At 31.6% G+C, this 22,291-nt stretch overlaps 1 pseudogene; it reads left to right on the top strand.

Moving 5' to 3' along the window:
* The first annotated feature begins 19,979 nt into the window (after positions 1-19,979).
* LOC109449692 (U1 small nuclear ribonucleoprotein C) lies at positions 19,980-20,426 on the top strand (annotated as a pseudogene).
* The last annotated feature ends 1,865 nt before the right edge of the window (positions 20,427-22,291 follow it).

The following is a 22,291-nucleotide window of genomic DNA, read 5'->3' as shown; positions in this document are numbered from 1 at the left end:
ATGCTAAGCGAAATAAATCAGACAGAAAAAGGTGAGAACTATATGACTTCACTGATATGTGGGCTATAAACCTGAAAGCAACAAAGGAACAAGACAAAGAAACAAAAACTCATAGACACAAACAACAGTTTAGTGGCTACCAGAGGGTAAGTGGGGAGGCAGGACAATAGAAAAGTGTAAAGGGGATCAAACATATGGTGATGGAAGGAGAACTGTCTCTGGATGGTGAACCACAATGTGATAATATAGATTATGTAATACAGAATTGTACACCTGAAATCTATGGAATTTTACTAACCGTTGTCACCCCAATAAATTTAATTAAAAATAATATTGTCATTCTCACATTTTTCCTGAAGCTACAGTATAATTAAAGTTTTCACATTTCAAAAGGAAAAATTATTTTCTTTACTAACAATAACCACTTACATTGGTACCTCGGTTTTCGAACGTTTCCATTGATGAACATTTTGGTTTATGAATGCCATAAACCCAGAAGTAAATGCTTCAGTTCTTTTTGAACACGACTCAGAAGTTGAACATGTCACACGGCTTCCGCTGAGTGCAAGATCCCGAGGCCTAGCTGTCAGCTGTTTTCGAACGTTTCAGAACTTGTGGATTACATTTGAAAACCAAGGTACCACTGTAGTTAGAATCTATCACAGTTCTAAACATTCTTGGACATACTTTGGTCATTTTTGCAGAAAAAAATCCTTTCTATCAAGTAATGAATATTTGTTGTAATTTACTATTTTTTATTTACATGTTTTAAAAAATAACAGCACACGTTTGACAATGTAAAAATACCCATATGTGTGTTTACTATATGTAAACAACATTTATATAGATGAATATATATGCATAGCATATTATGAGTGCTAAACACTTTGCCATTTTACTTAAATTAGAAAAAAATGCACATTGTGATTTTGAAAAGAAAGTATGTATGAAAACAAACTATGAAAAGATATACATTGATATGGTAAGAGTCATTATTTTGGGGATACGTGATTATGGGTAATATTTGTTTTCATCTTTCCTTCTTTGTATTTCAGTGTCACTGCTTTGCACATCATTTCGGGGATAGATCTTCTTGGAGAAACATTGGAAAACACAGCAGATCAAGATGCCAAATGAGTGTTTAAAAATACATTGGGAATTTGACAATATATGGATGAGGAACAGTGACTCTTCTAGGGCAATCAGGCCTCTTTTTCTATGAACTACAGAATTTAAATTGCACCTCACTGCTGAAGAGAAGATGCAATCAAAAAATGCTAAAAATGAGAAAGCAGAGGTAGGGAATGCGTTCCTGTGAGATAAAGTATGAGGTTTTGCTTGAATGAAATTAGGTAACAGGGTTTGATCTAGAGGGCTATGGGTATGCTATGGTGAGAATCTATAATACCAGTACACTTTTACACGGGGTGACTATTCCTTGAAGATTTTGTTATATTGGTGGTAGTGATTGTTTTGTCCTGTTTCATTGATTTTATTATTTATGTGTGGTAAAAAGCCTGTGAAGGAATATATCACACTTGTACGTCTACAGATTCTTAATGTAGCAAAATGTAGTGGAGAGAGAATGGCAAGGTGGGCATTTTAATTTCTTAAATAATTTAAATAATTTGATAGAACAATTCAACAAAATCACAACTATGAATTACAGACCAACTTTATTTTAACAAAGATTTTGTATAAATTTACTATAAAATAAATATTAGAAGGCAATAATAGTAGGAATTACATTTTTACTGCATGTTATTGTATTTTTCATAAAACAACTTGAAAATTTGAAAATATTTATAAAATGAACTTCTGGTGCTTTGGTAAATCCCATTTCCTTCCAACTTTTGTTTTAGAGGAATAATTCAGAAATTTAGTACAAAATACTTTAATGTATGCATACATTACATATATTTAAAATGTTGTCAGCCATGTATAAACTACTTCAACATAAAATGACCATGGCAAGACTTAAGGTAAATTGTTGGTATGGAGTAAAGGCTATTTTGAGTTCTGCAAATATGTACCGTGTGTCTGAGCTCAACTTTTGATCTAGTTTTTCTATACAAGTTGTATTTAACATCTTTGATCTCCGAGTTAGTGATCTAATCTGCTGTATAACTTAGCTTTTATTGATCTGTTCTCATGCTAAGCAAATCAAGTCTCACTTTTATGGGGTAGATTGAAAAAGATAGTAAAACTGCCTCTGAGACAGCAGTTTAAATCTGTGCAATAACAGTGAAAGCAAGAGATAAGACTTTTATTACGCTGCCAAACTTCACATGAACTCAAAGTGTCATTAAATAGGTATGTGTCATTTGCCACAGATATTTATTTTACTAGAGAGCACGGTTACCACCCATTTGGAAGCAATGTAGTATATTTTCTACTGTCATAGAATATATTTCTTGTCCAGGTACCTACATTTACAGTGACATTCAGTGGATAACATAGCATCCTTTTTGAATGAATTATTTATGCTGATTGAGCGCTGTCTGCATCTCCTTGTTTTTCTTTTCTTTCAAATGTAATACAAAGAGCAATAGAAAAGGGGTTTATGTTGGGTTGCCTTTGTAATGTTTGAGTTTTAAAAACCATGTTCAAGGGAATAAAAAGCCAATCATGTGATTTGACTACCTTCAGTTGTCCCCTACATTATGATTTCTGCCGTTCCAAGTGATGTTTAACACAAAAATGGAAGAAGGTGATGCAAAAACTGAAGCTCAGCTAAGATTGGCACAATGTCATTTGTTCTCTAAAGAACACTTTTTCTGTTGCAGCTAGAACTAAGAATGTAGAAAACATGGTACAGAATGATGATAGTTTGAAGATGTGATGGACTGTAACAATAGCCACAAAAAAATTTGTACAGCATTTTATGTCTCTATTTATGAGTGTCCTATAAAGTTATAATTCAATAGTAACAAATTATAAAAATACACATCATAAAGCAGGACCCATTATTGCATTCTGTATAGCATAATGTAAAGTTTCAGAAAAGAAGAAAATAATTTTCACCATAATTCCAAAATTCAGAGAAAAATCACTGTTAAAAATTTAATGTTTCAATTTCTGTTAATTTCCTAAAGATTTTTTAATATTAAAATTATTAGATGGATAAAAATATTAAATATCTTATTTTTCCAGTTTAATATTTACTTCTTTAAACTTAGAATTTTTTAAAAGGCTTTAGAATATCCTATTATATGGACTCTACAATTTATCATTCACCTAATGTTTACCAGTATATATTTTTTTCAAGTTAAATACTGCTATAACAAACATTGTTGTGTCAAAATCTTTAACTGCACTTCAAGGTTTTACCTTAGCTTGGATTTTTAAAAATTAAAGTATTGGACTGAAGAGTATAAACATTTTGATACGTTTTGCCAAGCTGATTATATGAATTGTTCAGGAATTATGTGAATTCTTCAGTCTTTTGTAAGGATCCATCTGACTCTGCCTTCCCAGTATTACACATAATTAGTTAAGCCGTTCCTGATTTAATAAACAAAGGGAAGTATTTCATTTTCAATTTAACATTTTTTCATTAATATTTAGTTGAGTATTTTTCATATGTTTGTTAACTATTTTAATTTCTTTTTGGGAATTATTTTGGTATCTACTGGAATCTCTTACCAATTTTTGTAGTGACTCTTAGTTTAAGAACTTTTATTGTTATTCAGTGTTTCAAATATTTTTTTCATTTTTATGTTCACCATTAATTTTAGTCATGTGTTCATTTGATAATCAGGAATTTAAATATTTGTATTTGCAATGAATAATATATTTCCCTTTGTTTAAACACATTCGAGCTCAGCAGGTATTTTTCCATCCAAAAAAGCAACGAATATTATGGTATATTTTTCAAGATTTTATGCTGTATCTATTCCACCGTAAGTTAAATGATGCAATTTCAGTTTATTTTGTTGTATTGTATGAGGTATGGATTCAAACTTGTTTGGATATTCAAAGAGCTGGCGTATTTCCTGGTGGTACTTATTAAATAAGAGTATTAAGAGTAGCTTAGTTATAACTATGGTCATGTTGTTTGTATACCATTTTTTCATTTCCTAGTCCACCAAAAGATTTCCACTGCTTTATAGTCTTCAAAACCATCGTTTTTAAAGTCTGAAAGCTATTCCTTGGAGATGGAGAAAATTTGTAATGACTTAATAGACCAATATGCTTGGATTGCATTACTTATAATTTTTTTACATAATAGAAAATGTTGATATTAACAACTTCCTAAATGTACTTTACCCTTATTTTGTATTAGATTTATACATTAGATTCTCAGAGGTGTTATAATGAAAATAAATTATATGAAGTTTTTTTTTTAGCATTTGAAATATATTGACAAATGTCCCTGAAAAATGTTATGAATAATAAAAATGTAAGAAAGTGACAGTTTCACTGTGTCTTCCTTTTATTTTTCATTTTTGTTTGATTGGATGGATGAAGGCTCATGATTCCTTTTATTGTTCTCCCTCAATTATTAATGTAAGTTATCATTTTTGCACACTTTTTTTGTCATTAATGGTTGTGTTTGTTTTCTTTTGTAAAATGTATCTGTTTTTCATTTACAGATCTAAGGCTCTTAGTGACTTTCATGTTTTAGATTTTTTAAATTATATATTTGATTTAGTTATTTATATAATTTAGCTGTTAACTCAGATTTTAATAGCTGTGGTATGTATCTTCCTTTTTATTTTGATTAATTATATAGATGTACTCATTTTTGCATTACCAAATATGTTCACCATTCTTTTAAATAGAAAATGTCTTATCCATCAAAAAGGTTTAATAAATATATAATTCTATTTTCCACCTGTGGTTCATAACTTGGACTTCAATTATTATTTAAAATTATTTTTACTGTTGCTAACAATAAAGGTCCATTGTTAAGCAAATTTTTGACTTAACTAAAATTCAAAAATTTTCAAAGTTCTTTGATATGGAAATAATAGTTTTATTTGATCTTTTTTTAAATTTGATGTCGATAAGTGCTGAGAACCTTAATTCAGAAAACCTATGGTTTTAATTGAAATACTTTTATGTCCAAATCAATGTAGTTGTATATTTTTAAAGATTAATTTATAGCTTACAGAACTAGAAAGTCTAAAGGAATGAACTTGGATTCATAGCTGGATCCAACATTTAAATGAGGTTAGTAACTAGCTCTTGTGTGATCATTGAGCTCTGATTTTCTCTTGCTATATTTCCAAGTCATATAGCCACCCTAGACTAATGACTGTGCCCTCGAGGAAGCAGTACCCCTGCTGGGAAGCCTAAGTAGAAGTGTTTACTCCTGTGATAGAGACCACCTGATCCTACCCTCATAGGTATGAGACAGTTCAATAAGGAAAAAATATAGAATTCACAACATAAAGGATGTCCACTTCAATCCAACTACCCATGTCAAGTATCATTACATTTCTCCAATATTTTTTCAGTTAAAGTTGACACTTCATCTCAGGTTGGTCATATAATCATTGGTAATTTCTAGCACATTCATATGCCATAGGAAATAGATTTCAAGTTCAAGGTTTAATCTTAAAGTTGTTTGTGCAGAAGTAATCTTCTAAATAACTTGTAGTGTACTTATATAACATTTCTGCTTACCAATAAATTAATAGTTATACTACTTCAGAAATTATCTATCATCTATCTATCATCTATCTATCTATCTATCTATCTATCTATCTATCTATCTATCTATCTATCTATTTATCATCTATCTATCTATCTATCTATCTATCTATCTATCTATCTATCATCTATCATCTATCTATCTATCTAGTGTTTGCCTGATTTGTGGGTAAATTGTCAATAATTCTTGTCAAATGATTTCATTGTGACAATAGCCAACCCATATTCTTTATCCCAACTGCCAGAGGTCTTATTCACAGAATTCTGCAGCAGTTCTGCACTTCTCCATCGCTCTTTGATAACTCATCTCTCCTTACTCTGGCACTAGCAGTTCAAATTATCTTCCTAACACTATGCTACTTCTCTATTACAAAGCCTCTATACCAAATGTCTTAACTTAGACTTGCAACTATGAAGGCACCTCATCATCTGGCCATATGCATTATAATCTACTGAATTTTTTTATATACCCCAACCGTCTTACTCCAATAGTTTTTTTAAATGAAGGAAACTTTGCATATGGTAACATGCATAGATCTTAATATACTATTCAAGTTGTCACTCATGTACACATTTGGTTAACCAACACCTTAGTTTAAGTATAGAAAATTTATATCATGCAGAAAGTATTTTTGTGCCCCATTCCATAGACATTGTTTTGCTTTCTATCACCAGAGTTAGTTTTGCCTGTTCTTGAAATTTACAAAAATGAAATCAAATAGTATGTAGTTTTTGATGTTTCTCTTCTTTCAATAACAATGAGGATTTGGAGATTTTTCCACATTATTTCATTTATCAGTAATTCGTTCTTTTTAATTGTTCAATTGCATTCTATTATTGATGAATACCACAATTTGTCCATTCATTTTCCTATTGACATTTGAGCTTTCCTGTGAGTACTGGAGTCTTTTTCATTTTTTTGGCTATTAGACGTAAAACTGTTACATTCTTCTACAAATCTCTTTGTGGATATATATTTTTATATTTTTTTCTGTAAACAAATAGTAGTAGAATTGCTCGGCCATTAGGTAAGTGTATGGCAAACTTTATAAGAAACTGACAGAAAAATGTCCAAAGTACCATTTTACACTACCACAAGCAACGGATACGATTTTTCTGTTGTTCCACGTACTTAACACCATTTAGTGTTATCAGTCTTGTTTAATTTTTAAATGCTAGACATTCAGTTGCTGCACAGTGTTACTTCATTGTGATTTTAATTTTCATTTATCTTAAGACTAATGTGTTGAATATCTTTTCAAAATATAAAAATCATTCTTATTTTGTGAGAAATACGTAAACAGACTGCACACCATATTTGGATCATGAGCCTGAGTTTACTGACACTTAGGCTAGACTTCGATCCATTTTTATTGGATCATTTGTCATTTTATTATTGATTTGAATTCTTTATATATTCTAAATATGAATATTTTTCATATACATATATAAATCAATAGCAATAAGAAATCTATAATATCAGACTGGTCAAATACTTGATATTATAGATTTCTTACTACTCTTTTTGTTGTTATTTCAGGCCATTCTTTTTTTTTTAAATTAGTTTCAGATGTACAAAACAATGCAATGATTAGACATTTCACCCCTCACCAAGTGATAATGCCCCTTCCCCAATATATTGCCCCTCTGACATCGTATATATCTATTATGATCCCATTGACTCTATTTCCTATGCTGTACTCCATATCCTTGACTATATATATTAAATTATATTTGACATATAATATTATTCAACTTCAGCTTCAGGTGTACAGTGCAGTGGTCAAGCATCTACACCATCCATGAAGCAGTCTCCCTAATAAGACATGTTCCCATCTGACACCCTGCAAAATCTTTACAACATTATTGATTATATTCCTCAAACTGTCTTTCATATCCCTGTGGCAATATTGTAGTTACCAATTTATGCTGTCTAATCCCTTCCCTTTTTGCTCATCCCTACCTTTCTTCCTTCTAGCAACCATCAGTTTTCCTCTATATCTCTGAGACTATTTCTGTTTACTTTGCTCATTTATTCAGATTTTTAGATTCCACATATCAGTGAGATCATATGGTATTTGTCTTTCTCTGACTTATTTCACTTAGCATAATGTTCTCTAGGTCCAACCATATTGTTTCAAATGGTAAGATTTTATTCTTTATAGTCGAGTAATACTCCATTGTATAAATGTACCACGGTTTCTTAATCCAATCGTCAACTGATGGGCATTTCGTTTTTTTCCAAGTTTTGGCTATTGTAAGTAGTGCTGCAATAAATGTAGGGGTGCATATATTTTTTCAAATTAGCATCTTGGGTTTCTCTGGATAGATACCTAAGAATGGAATTGCTGGGTTATAAGGTAGTTCCATTTCCAGATTTTTGAGAAACCTCCATACTGATTTCCACAGAGGCTGCACCAATCTGCAATCCCACCAACAATGCACCAGGGTTTCCTTTTTTCCACAACCTCGCCAGCACTTGTTGTTTGTTGATTTATTGATGATAGACAATCTGACTGGAGTGAGGTGGTATCTCATTGTGGTTTTTTATTTGCATTTCTCTAATGATTAGTGAAGTTGAGCAATTTTACCTATGTCTGTTGGCCATCTGAGTGTCATCTTTAGAGAAATGTCTCTTCATGTCCTCTGTCCATTTTTTTTTAATTGGGTTGCTTGTTTTGTTGGTGTTGAGCTGAATGAGTATTTTATAAATTTTGGATATTAACCCCTTATCAGATGTATCATTGACAATTATCTTCTCCCATTAAGTAGGCTTCCTTTTTATTTTATTGATGGTTTCCTTTGTTGTGAAAAAACTTTTAAGTTAGATGTAATCCCATATGTTTATTTTTTCTTTTACTTCCCTTGCCTGAGGGGATATATCAGTAAAAATATTACTCAGAGTAATGTCTGCAAATTTACTCCCTGTATTTTCTTCTAGGAGTTTTGTGGTTTCGGGTCTTACATTTAAGTCTTTAATAAATTTTGAATTTGTTCTCGTATATGGTGTAAGGAGGTGGTCCAGTTTCATTTCTTTGCATGTGTCAGTCCAGTTTTCCCAGCACCATTTATTAAATAGACTGTCTTTACCCCAATGTAAATTCCTGTTTCCCTTATCAGAGATTAAATGACCATATATGAATGGATTTATTTCTGGTTTCTCTATCTTGTTCCATTGATCTATGTGAATGCTTTTATGCCAGTACCTTACTGTTTTGATTACTATAGCCTTGTAGTATGATTTGATGCTGGGTAGCGTGATACCTCCCACTTTGTTCTTACTTCTCAAGATTGCCGTGGCTATTCGGGGTCTTTTATGGTTCCATATAAATTTTAGGATTATATGTTCTATTTCTGAGAATAATGTCATTGGTAGTTTGATAGGAATTGCATTGAATCTATATATTGCCTTAGGTAGTATTGAATTTTAGCTATATTAATTCTCCCTATCCATGAACATGGTATGTGTTTCCATTTATTTGCATCTTCTTTGATTTTTCTTCTCAGTGTCTTATAATTTTCTGAGTACACGTCTATTACTTCTTTATTAAAATTTATTCCTAAGTATTTTATTGTTTATGAAGCAATTGTAAATGGGATTGATTTCTTGATTTCTCCTTCTGGTATATACAAACTTATTTCTGAATATTAATGTTGTATCCTGCTACTTTGCTAAATTCACTTATCAGTTCTAAGAATTTTTTGGTGGAGTCTTTGGGGTTCTCTCTATATAATATCATGTCAGCTTCATATAAAGACAATTTTATGTCCTCTTTTCCAATTTAGATACCTTTTATTTATTTTTCTTGTCTGATTGCTGTGGCTAGAACTTCCAGAACTATGTTGAATAGAAGTGGTGAAAGTGGGCAGCCTTGTCTTGTTCCTGATCTTAAGGGGAAAGGTTTTAGCTTTCCCCCATTGAGTAAGATGTTAGCTGTGGGTTTATCATATTTAGACTTTATTATGTTGAGATATGATCCTTCTATTTCCACTTTGCTAAGAGTTTTCATCATAAATGGCTGCTGAATTTTTCTTATTACTCTTGATTTAGAATTTAATTCATAGATGAATTAGGTAAGACATTAAACTTTTACAATTAACTTTAATTTCATTAATGTTCTATCTTTGTAATTACATTCATACTTTAAAAGAATGTATTCTGCATTTAGGGGTGTAATGTTTTACAAACAATAGTTGTGTTAGGTTGGTTGATACTATTGTTCAAATTTCTTGTATTTTTAACATTTTGTTTGAAAAAGGTTATATAAACTACTAAGGTAGGATGTAAAAATCTATAGCTATGATGATGAATTTATTTATTTCTTCCATTAGTTCCTTCACCTTATATTTCATTATTTTAAATCTTTGTTATTAGGTAAAAATTCATTTATGATAACTATGTCTTCCATAAGAAACATCTTTTTTTTAGATAAATTTTCTTCCTTATCTCTAGTAATTCTTAGTGTCCTGATGTCTATTTTATTTGATATTAATTAATCCATACTAGCTTTCTACTGCTCACATGTAATAGCTTCTAAATTTTAATTTTTTTACTTTCCACCTGTGTCTTTATGTTTAAAGTATATGTATTGTGAATAGCATATACTTGGGTCTTGCTTTCATACTTAGTTTGACAATCTCTGTCTTTTAATTAGAATATTCAACTACTTACATTTAATGTAATTATTAATATGATTCAGTATAAGTTTACCAACTTGTTATTTATTTTATTTTTCCTCCCACCTATTTCTTTCCTCTTTTTTTTGAGGGAGGTTGTTAAATTAATGTTATTTATTTACGATTTTATTTCCTCTACTGATATTTAGCATATTTCTTTGAAGTTTTTTGTGATTACTCTAAGAGATTATCAAATGAGTCCTTAACACACATATACAAACAAATATAATTAGAACTAAATGAATTTTAAAATGTTCCATTTATTTTCCCATCCACTATCCCACTGTTGTCATATATTTTAGTTCTACACACATGATAAACCTTACAACACAATGTTATTCTTAATTGACTTAAACATTCTGCTGTGTTGTAAAGAAATTAAGGAGGGAAAAATTTAGTCCCATATTTACTAATAGATTTACTATTTCAGTGTTCTTCTTTCTTTCATGTTGATCTTAATTTTTATTTGTTTTTTTTTTTCTCTTCAGTCTAGTGAACTTTAGCATTTCTTATAATTCCCAGTCTGCTGCTGACAGACCCCGAAAGCTGTTATTTATCTGAATATATCCCTGTCTTCAAGGATATTCTTGCTTGATTTCTGTTTGTTTGTTTGTTTGTTTTCAGTTAAAGTTTATTGGGATAATTGTTAGTAAAGTTAATAGGTTTCAGGTGTACAATTCTGTAGTACATCATCTATATGTCACATTGTGTGTTCACCACCTAAAGTCAGATCTCCTTCTATCACCATATATTTGATTTCTAATTTTGGGTTGGTGGTCTATTGATTTGTATGTTTCTGTATTTTCCGTAGAGCACTTCAAATTGTAGCATAGTTTTAGGGCCTCTATTACTTCAACAGTTGATATTATGTATTAGTCCTAAGCCTCTGTGAATGCTTTTCAATCTTTTATCATTGTTGTTTATTAATCTGTATTTAGTCTATCTTCAAGTGCACTGGATCTTTCTTCTGAGTGATATACTTTGATGCTAAGTCTATTCAGTAAATTTTAAATTTAAGATATTGTATTTTTTAGTTATAGAAATTTTGTTTTGCCATTTCTCTGCCAAGGTTTTCTCATCTGATCAATCACTCATTACATTTTCCTTTAACTCCTGAATTTTGGTGTCATGTTGGAGTTTTGTTTCAATTAGCTACTTTTTTTTTCTTGATATGGTCAGTTTTCTTATTTTTTAATATGTAGTTATCTTTTGTAATGTAGGTGAGAAAATAGATTAAATGATGGAGAAAATTTTGATTATGTTATTTTTCCTTCAAAAGCATAGGGTTTTGTTTAGGCTTGGTTTATTCTTTGTTAGATTTATTTTCCCCTGTTTATTCTAGGTCTTGGCCCTTACCTTAGAACGTAAGTCTTATCATTAAAATATGATCATTCGGTGGTCTCACCTGAATGTCTGAAGTGTTCAGGGAGGTCTCCATACTCTACCTAGTCAAGGTATCTAATGTCTAATGTCTTCCATACCTTTATAACTTGTTGTCTCTCTATTTCTCAGTCTCCCTTTGTACATGTGCAGCCCAACCTTCAGCCAATTCCCTCCTGCCCTGAAAATTGCATTTACTTCAGAAGCATCAACTTTAATATCTGACTCCTCAACTCAGTGAGTCTTTCTGTCCTGCTTAGGCTCCATGTCTCTGCACTGTATTTCAGAAAGTATCTCCAGGAAGAAAGTTGATGCTAACATATAACTTACGCCCTGTGTTTCTCTTCTATAAGGGACGCAGGTCCTAATGTGTCTATTTTCCAATGTCTGGAAATAGTAACCTCATATAGTTAGTCTTCACATATGTATAATTATTATGACAGAAGAGTAAGTCTAGCACAAACTACTACATTGACTAAAGTGTAATTCTCTCCCTCCATTCTTACCAGCCATTTTCACCAGTAGATCTCTTTCAGTACCTCTCTGCCACTGAGTAGGTAATTTGAGTAGATTGATATTTCAGCTATTGGTATCTGAATTATGATGACCAATCTTAGAAACACGAGTCCCTCTTAGTATTACATTTCATTAATCAAATAAATAAACCTGGTTAAGTATTATTACTGACATTATAATTGCAGTTTTAATGTAAATCTACTTCATCATTTTTCATATATCTATATGTAGACATACATGATACTCAGAAGCATACAAACTTATACACACACACACACACACACACACACACACACACACAAAATGTAGAGATAGAGAAAGAAGTAAAAGAAAGGGAATCAAAGCAGTTTTATATATTAAATTACATTAAATACCCTATTTTATATATCTCAGTATCTTCCAGTGAGAGCATAGTATATGAACAACATAAAAGACTAAATGTTTGTTGATTTTTCACATATATCTATCTTAGTGGTTCTTAAATGGGGTTGATTTTGCCTCCTAGAGGGTACTTAACAACGACTGGAAAACTTTTCAGTTGTCACAACTAGACAAGTTCTACTGGCAACCAGAAATGGAAACCTGAGAAATTCTTAAATATTTTACAATATGTAGGAGAGTTCACTGCACAAAAGAATTATCCAGTACAAATGATCAATAGTGCCCAAACTGAAAAACCTTGTTCTTTCTATCTGAATATGAATATCTGCTCTAGGTACACTCATATATATTTTATATCCGCATAAATATATATTTATTCTGATACCCTAACCTCTCAATGTAAAATAATACTCCATAATACTCTCTATCCTCTTTCCTATGCTTAATTGATTCTTTTTTGTATATATAAATATGAAATATTATACCCATATAAATTATATATAATTTCAATTTTATAGTTTTTCTCCCTTCACTTAATTGTAAATATAATGAGAACAGCCACTTCATATGTGTAGTCAGCTGTTGCGTTCTCCTTACTTTGCTCAGTATATTACACTTAGTAGGTATTCGATTAATAGTGAATAACTGTGCAAATGTATGCATGTATCTCTCAGTTTTTATAGATGCATTTCATTTGTTTTAATTTCTAGTTTTGAACATTTTTTTTGAAAATAGTATTAAAAACACAAAAATTTAAGTGCCATTCTCAAAATTGGTTTGTTGAAACCTGGAGTAAGAATGTCAAATATAGGAAATGTTACTCCATACTTCTCTATAATATTAAGTGGTAAACATGTTTTAATAACCTTGCATTATTAGGACTATTAGAAAATATCTAACTTCTTTTTATATCTGCTGCTTACATGTAAATTAAACAGCATTTATATATAAATGTTTACAAAGTAGAATTGTTTGTCCCTTAATTACATTTGGGTAATTTCCCGATTATGTTCATGTATATTTGAATGTTACTGCTGAGTGACTTTAATACAAATGTTATTTCCAATGAAATAGGCCAGGGAAAGTTTATGTTACACTGCCATCCAAAAAATGACACTGATTTAACTGAGTATTTGCTTGAAAGCAACACACACTATTTAAACATTAAAGAGAAAAAAAATGTAAAAAGAGAAAATATGGGCATTTAAACAGAGATAGTGTGTGGAAAAAAAACTCATCATATTTAATATATAGGTGTACTTATTGCATTACTACAAATGTTGGCATTTTCAGAAAGAGATTACATATTTCATTGTTTTAAGGCTACTTTATATGAATAAAGGGGAAGTTAACATCAGGACATAATAAGCATCCAAAAACAGAACTGAAATTACTAAAGGCTTTATTTCACCAATATAGTCCCATTTTATGAACCTCATCTGGACCAACAAAATAAAATCCTTTGAAAGAACTTTTGAGGTTACTTGGTTTTACCCCTAAAATATTTTCAAATGTGATTATTGAGCCTCAGAGTTTTTTTGTGACATGTTCAAAGTGAAATAGCTAGTTAGAATCTTCTGATTTTATTCAGTTCTCCTACTTTATTAAATTATACTCATTCTAAAGTTCAACTGTTATTTAAAAATAAGTAAGAACCTGAAAAATTTTAAAACCTTTATTCGTAAAGATATATATGTACCCCTATGTTCATTGCAGCATTATTCACAGTGGCCAAGACACGAAAACAACCAAAGTGTCCTCGAATAGAATTGGATAAAGATGTAGAATATATATATACAGTATGATATTACTCGGCCACAAGAAAAGGTGAAATACTGACATTTGCGACAGCATGGATGGATCTTGAGATTATCATGCTAAGTAAAATAAGTCAAACGGAAAAAATCAAGAACCATATGACTTAACTCATATGTGGGGTATAAAACTGAAAGCAACAAATGAACAAGACTAACAAGCAAAAACTCAGATACAAACAACAGTTTAGTGGTTACCAGAGGGTAAGAAGAAAGGGCAGGTAGTAGAAGAAGATAAAGGGGGTCAACTATATGGTGATGGAAGGAGAACTGACTCTGGATAGTGAACACACAATGTGATATACTGATGATATACTATAGAATTGTACACTTGAAACCTATATAATTTACTAACCAATGTCACCCCAATAAATTTAATAAAAATTAAGAAAAAATAAGAGTAAGGTTAAGTACCTGATAAAACATATAAGAGAATATGGATTTACTGATGCGTTGAAAGTATAAATCAATAAATACTTTGAGAATTTTTTCTTTTAATATGCTAAACATGAATAAAATGATCTCTACTATCTCTCAGAATTAAATTAATAATCACTGACCTCTTTTCTGTATATATATATATATATATATATATATATATATATATATATATATCCTTACACAGAATAAACACAGATGTAGATATAGATATATCTACATCTGCATGTATAGCTATAGATATATCTACATCTGTGTTTATTCTGTGTAATAAGGTAATTAGGGTACAGAGAGGAAGACACAGGTCTAGAATAGGAAAGGAGCTTGGAAAAAGTCTGTTTCCTAGAAAACAACAACAAAATAAACTTCCTTTAAATACTGTAATCAAATTGATAACATCCTCATTTTAATTACAATAATACCAGGAAGGGCAAACCAATTAGCCATCCCTATGTGAATGACATAGTCATTTAGTCTAGAACCTAACCTTCCTTGTGGAGTGCGAGTTTGGAATGGAATTATAAATGTGAAGGGGGAGAATCATTTTAGAGAGGTTGTTTATAGTCCTATTTATGTCAGAGGCTTCCTGAACAGGTGACTTAGACAATTTTGCTCAGGCTCCAGAGGAAAGCACTCTATGAAGCCCACCAAGCTAGAAAAGGGACATGCAGAAGGTCTTTTCAGAGAAATAACACATTCTTCTTGGAACAGTTTTCTATCACTGGCACCCAGAAGTTATTTACTCTCCTCAAGAACGTACAGTATTTGATTTATTAATAAAAGGCCACCCATGCCATGGAGCTTTGAAAGTACTTCCAAATCACATGGATAGGAACTCAGATATTATTTAAGATTAATCTGTGTATTGAGAGTATTGGTTCAAAACGAATAAACCCCATGAAATCATTCATATGTACCAAGTGTCTACATGGCACACACCATTACTATAGGTTTTGTGGAAAGTGTTACAAAACATCTAAGACACACTCTCTAGAGGCACTTACCATCTAGTTTAGACAAGACAAAAGGGTATGTAATCTCAGTAACCTTGTATACACAATAGGCTCCAAATTAAGATCTTAAAACATGGTCTCCAGCTAAATGGTTTGCTAGTGAAGCATGCAGAACTAATGTTTTTTCAGTTCTACTCTCCAAGGAAGACTATGCATTCATCAGTGACAATCATTTGATGAGATGTTTTCTAAATGTCTACACAACAGAAACAACCCTGCTCCTTGCTCTCTGGATTTGAGTGCTACATGTAGCTTTGCTTTGGCTGGTTAAAGGAGCTCTTCTTTGTCTCCTTTTACTTCCTCTTCCTCTTCCCCTTCACCTTCCCCTCTCCTCCTCCTCATTGTTGTTATTATTATTATTATTATTATTATTATTAGTGTGTGTGTGTGTGTGTGTGTGTGTGTGTTAAAAAAACTGTGTAGATTTCAGGGGTAAAGTTAAAAAGGGAAAGGTCAGAGTGAGATTAGAATTTAGGAGACAGGATCATTTAAAACAGTCCAAGAAAATCTTGATCATCAGAAGCACTAAAATACTTTGGGAAAGGTGAGTGGGGGGAAACGACACAAGACGTTGAAATGACATCCTGAAAAGTAGATCTAAACAGAGTCTGATCATTTGTCTAATATTACAAAATTGATTTTAGGCTAGCAAAGACACACAGCTTATCAATTGAGAAATGTGAGTTGTTACTGAGTTTAGTCCAGTCAGGTTTTAGATAGTTAAGAAAAGTAGTATTTCCTGAAGGAGTTTTTAGCTCTTTTGTTTAACTCCTTTATTTACAATACAATAGGTTTACCCTTATTATTCAGAATTCTTGTTTGCTTCTTATTTCTTTTTCTTTTTCCTGTAAGATCATATCTCTGTACTCTGAATCTGGTAAATAGCTCCTGAAGTACTAGTTAAAATACCCTTGATCCTACTCTGAGACAGCCCTGAAAACTTAAATGAATGGTGTTTGGTGATCTCAGCTCAGTTCCTAGTAAATGTCCACATCACAAAACCACAACACTTAATTTCAGGTGATTGATTATATCTGCTTAGCTTAAACTCAGGCTTGAGTCAGCCAGAGGACTTTATTACCCTCCATTCCTGTGAGGGTGGTCTAGCCAGGTCAAATTCGAGGTCAATAATAGGGCAGGAAGGTACTGGCTTTGCCAGTAAGCAGGCCTGCTCTCCACCAGAACAAAGAACTTCACTCCTCAGAGATGCTGTTTGTGCAAACAGATGTAGTCACCACTAATACAAAAAGGTTACAGTGAACTCAGCATATTTGATCCAATAAAAACCTTTGCATTATCAGGATTTGTTTATATCTTAATCTAGGAAACAATTATTGAAAATAATTAACTTAGATTCCATAAAACATTAAAATTACATTAATCAATTCAACTAAACTATCTATTCAAACATTAAAATTGAAGATACAATTTTAAAAGCAACGTTTAATAGAAAAACTTTTAATTATAAAGAATAGACTCAAATTTAAACGTGTATATTGATATCATACTATGGAACACTTACAAATAGGTTCATAGTTTTTCCAAAAAGGAATTTTATATTTACAATTAAAATGCAAAGTCAAAACAGTTCTACAATTTAATTTTAAAGTAGAACTAAATATTATTCATTGTAGGGGATTTCAGATTTTATAACTGCAGCAAAATAGGATAACCCATTAGCACTGAACCTATACATTTATTTTATATGGTTTTAATGGAAAATTATGACAAGAGAAATATTGATTTTAAAAGTAACATGAAAAGTCAGATACTAAAATATATTATCCAAAAAAAAAAAATTATCCAGAAAGTTAATCTGTCCCTTAAATACTATTAATTAGCAACTTTCACATATATTAGCCCATTAAATTATGAAGAGTGAATGCTTTAATATATTTTTAACTAGAAGCCTTGTTTAAAATAAAGCTAATAAATTCAATTGGATGAAACTGAGAATAATAATAAGTAAAAAGGGAAACATGTATAATAAAGTTCTAGTGAGCAGCCTGATAGAACTTTTTTTAAATACCATTATCTCTTATTAGAGTGTGGCCTTGGAGAAGTTACGTAATCTCTGAGCATCCCCCACAAAGTGAGGAGTTGCAATAAAGGATGTATGGGAAATAATTCTTACCAAATAGGTTTGTTGTAAAGAATAAAATTATTTAATATTATCTTTTATAAAGCACTCAAAGATGGCATTAAAGAAAAACATAGAGCTAAAGACTGTAGGGCAAAACTCAGTGACTGTTTTCTAAGTTTTATAATCTTGTTTATTCTGCAATGTCTATTTTCTAGGTAACATTTAATTGAGTAAACATAATCTTAATTTTGTGTCATTCATCAATTAGAAAATTAGTGATAATAACTTAAATTTGGCAATAGGCAATAAAAATCCCCTCCCGTTGCCATGATATGAAGTAGGGTGACTGTGTCCACATGGATAGAATGAATGACCTTAGCTGTCCTCACAGTTTATATTAACATCTTACCAATCAGTACAGACTAGTGCAAATGTAGTTCAGTAATGGCAGTCAATTCACATCACTATGACAACCGAAACAGATCAACCATGTCCGATTCTCTTAACAGAGCTACAAAGATGAAGTTTAAAAAAAAAAATGTATTTGTTTTAAAGAAAATGTTACTTCCTATAAGGGTTTTCCAAACTCCATTTGATATCTAACTTCATTAGATATCAAAACTTCTTTTACTTTTTGTCTAGTTTTGCATTTTTAAACATAGAAGTAATGCATGATTGTAATAAAAGTTAAAAACAAAATACAGAGGTGCAGAAAATAAGAAATGAGAGTTCTATAAGCAATGATTCTACTTTCCTGGGATACACATTATAAGATGCTTATTTACTATTTATCCCTTCAGAATTTATATATATATATATATATATATATATATCCTTATGTATTTTTTATTTTTATTTTTTAAGGAGGATGCAGCTCACAGTGGCCCATGCAGGGATCAAACCTACACCTTGGTGTTATCAGCACTACGTTTTAACCAACTGAGCTAACCGGCCACCCCTATCCTTATGTATTTTAAAGAAACTTAGGAGCTTACACATGTGTGTATATGCATATGTATATGTATATGTATGTATATATGGTATGTATATGTATAAATAGATGTGTATGAGTTTGTATGAGTATATGGGCAGTTTAGTATAGACTAAGAGCCTGGGTTGAAATTGAGGCTCTGCCTTGTGATTTTGGGTAAGTTACTCAAACTCTCTGTCTCAGTTTATACAACCTTAATGTGGAATGATAATGATAATTATCCTAGGAACGTTGCACAGTTTTTAAAATATTATATGTGCTCAGTAATGTTAGCTGTTATTATTTCATGTCAGTATATATAGTTTTGATAATTTGTAAGATGCATAGTATTAAATAGATACGACATATTTATTTAACCAATTTCCTAGTGATGTACTTATGTTATCTTCAAATTTTTGTTATTATAAATGAAGCACAATAAACTAACTTGAGAATAATTCTTTATATACTAAAGTGAATGTGTCTGTAAAAAAATTTTATAGAAGTAGAACTGCTACATTAAGTGATGTACATATTTACAATTTTGGTAGATATTGTTAAATCATCTTTCCAAAAGATACTGCATTAGAATACCATGAACTGTGCAGAAAAATACTACTTCCTCACATTATCCACACACTAGCTATTATCAATAATTTTAATCTTCACACAATTAATTAAATAAAATAAAGAATAATTAGTCCAACATCTCTTTATCTTATTATTAGTTATATCAACTATCTGCTCATGAACTTAATAGACATTTGCCTTATTTCTTTCTGTAACCCATTCAAATCCTTTGCACTTTTCTCCCCAAGGTTTCCTTCTTTGTATTCTTATTCATTTGTCCAAACTCTTTACATATTAAGAATGCTAACCATTCTTTGTATCAGAAACTATGAACAATGTTGATAATATCTTAGTCATTGATTTCCCCTAACAATATTTCATTAATACAGATATATTTGAAGTCCTTAATTTGAAAATAATCCATATATGGGTCACTTCCAGCTGTGCAGAACAAAATGGCCAATGGCCTGCAGAGAAACATGCCCAAGTTTTATTGTGACTACTGCAACACATACCTCAATCATGACTCTGCATCTGTGAGAAAAACACACTGCAGTGGTAGAAAACAAAAAGAGAACGTGAAAGACTACTATCAGAAATGGATGGAAGAGCAGGCTCAGAGCCTGTTTGACAAAATAACTACAGCATTTCAACAAGGAAAGACCTCCTACTCCATTCTCTGCTCGTCCTTCTCCAGGAGTCAGGCTTCTACCTTCCCCCAGTCTCTGGGTTCTCTTTGCCCTGGTATGATTCCAGAAACCCACAGGGCGAGCCCTCCAATGGTACCAATGATGGGCTCTCTTACTCCTGGGATGATGCCTATGGGAAGACACATGGCAACGATCCTGGGGCTCCCAATGATGAGATCTCCTGCTGGTCCCATGATGGTACCTACTTGGCCAGGAATTATTCCACCAGACAGATAGGAGAGAGGGGAGCCTCTTTCTATCAGCTCTATGTTACTTGTTCTACTTCACCAGGAGATCATGGTGCCATGACTCTGGGTGTTTTCTAACAGCATGATAAGAATGACTCACTCCCCCTTCCTATCAAAGAGAGAATAGTTTTGGAAGAGAGTAGTGGGATAAAAAAACAAACAATTTTTATTTGTATTGTGAAATATGAAAATAAAATTGTCAACTCTTTTAGTTAGAAAAAAATAATCCATATATGCATATTTGTACTTAATTAAAAGCCTATGGTTGCTTCTTCTAAATTTTTTTCCGTAGAAATAATCCAATATTTACTTGGTCCCTTTTCTAAAATTCAAACTGTCACGATTGCTTTTCTAAAAATGAAAACTCTCCTGTATATCATAGAAAATTTAAGGATCCCCAATTTTCTAATTTATATTGTTAACACTTTTATTTGGGCTTACATGAATTTCTTCACCTGGGTTCCATAAAAGGGATAATTTGTCTTATATTTTAATCACTTAATTTCTCTCTTTTTTTTTTTTTTTAAATCATACTGCAGTTAGGGTGAAAATTTAAACCACAGATATTATCATGTTTAAAATTATTTTAATAGCTTCCATTTGCAAATGCTTAAGAAGGATTACTCTAGAAAGTGTTCTATGAGGATGGGGAGCGTCGCAGCACCCCAGCACCTGGGACCTTATTAGAAATGCACATTCTAGACCCCATCACAAACCTACTGAATTGGAACTGATGCTGACATTTGAGGAACACTAAACAGAATACTGAGTGAAGAGAATGCTGTTTTTCTTTCTGCTTTTATCATGTCCTGGTCTCTTATTGCGACTGTGCTTCACACTGGCTTTCTTTTGGCTAAATATTCTCTTCAGCATCTTTTCTCTTTGCTTGGAATATTTCTTCCCTCCTTTTTTTTTTTTGTTGTTGTTGTTGTTAAATCTTACTCATCATGTAGATCAGAACTTAAATGCTGCTTCCTCAAAGAAAACCATGCCCTTCCTTATTTTATGTTTTAATATTTCTTTGTATTTTTTTTATCAGCACATATTTTAGCAATTCTTAAATCCACCAATCTCCACCCTCCACTATTTGCCTATCATAAGACACTGGGCCTCTTTTGATTCACTAAATCCTGAGGTCCTATCACAGTGTTTAACACATATTGAGACTGAAGTAAACATTACCTGAACAAATGAATAAATACATGAATGTATAAATAAATCCTCTCCAAGTGTTTACTCACTAATTTGGGAATCAAATCTAAACTCAATTGTTACTTCTTGAGTGAAGCCTCCTCTAGTTTCCTCCTTTTGTTCAGGTTGTCCGGTGTGTCTTTTATTGTGCACTTTTGCATTCGTATTCTGACATTTTCCTTTGCATTATATTTTAACCAGTTGTCTAACTTTCTTGGTTACCCCTTGAGGGTAGACACAATACCCCACTCCCCAACACCTCTCTCTCTCTCTCTCCCTGTCTGTCTCTTATTTTATCCTTGGTGACTGGAGCGTAGTAGACCCTCAACGAAAGCTTTGTGAATTAAATTATATAAATTTTAAGTCAAACTTTGCTGCAAGTTTGTGGGAAAACCCAGGACCAGATAGGTAATCTCTGTACATTTCAGTTGGCTCACTTGTAATAGTGGTGGTGGTTACCCAATGATACAAGACAAGACTCATCAAACTGTACACTTAACATGGGTGAAATTTTATTTATATAAATTATGACTCAATGAACTTAGAGGAAAAATGATGGCATGAGACTAAATCATGAAAAAGTGGTTCCAATAGATATTTCTGAGTTGGACTTAGAGTGGGTTTTTATTTTCTGAGTTTTAAATAAATCTGAATGCCTTAAAA

Source organism: Rhinolophus sinicus, linkage group LG03 (assembly GCF_036562045.2).
Source record: "Rhinolophus sinicus isolate RSC01 linkage group LG03, ASM3656204v1, whole genome shotgun sequence".
NCBI classification, from domain to species: domain Eukaryota; kingdom Metazoa; phylum Chordata; class Mammalia; order Chiroptera; family Rhinolophidae; genus Rhinolophus; species Rhinolophus sinicus.
The sequence above is the reverse complement of the archived record's forward strand: the minus strand, read 5'-3'. Positions and strand labels throughout refer to the sequence as shown.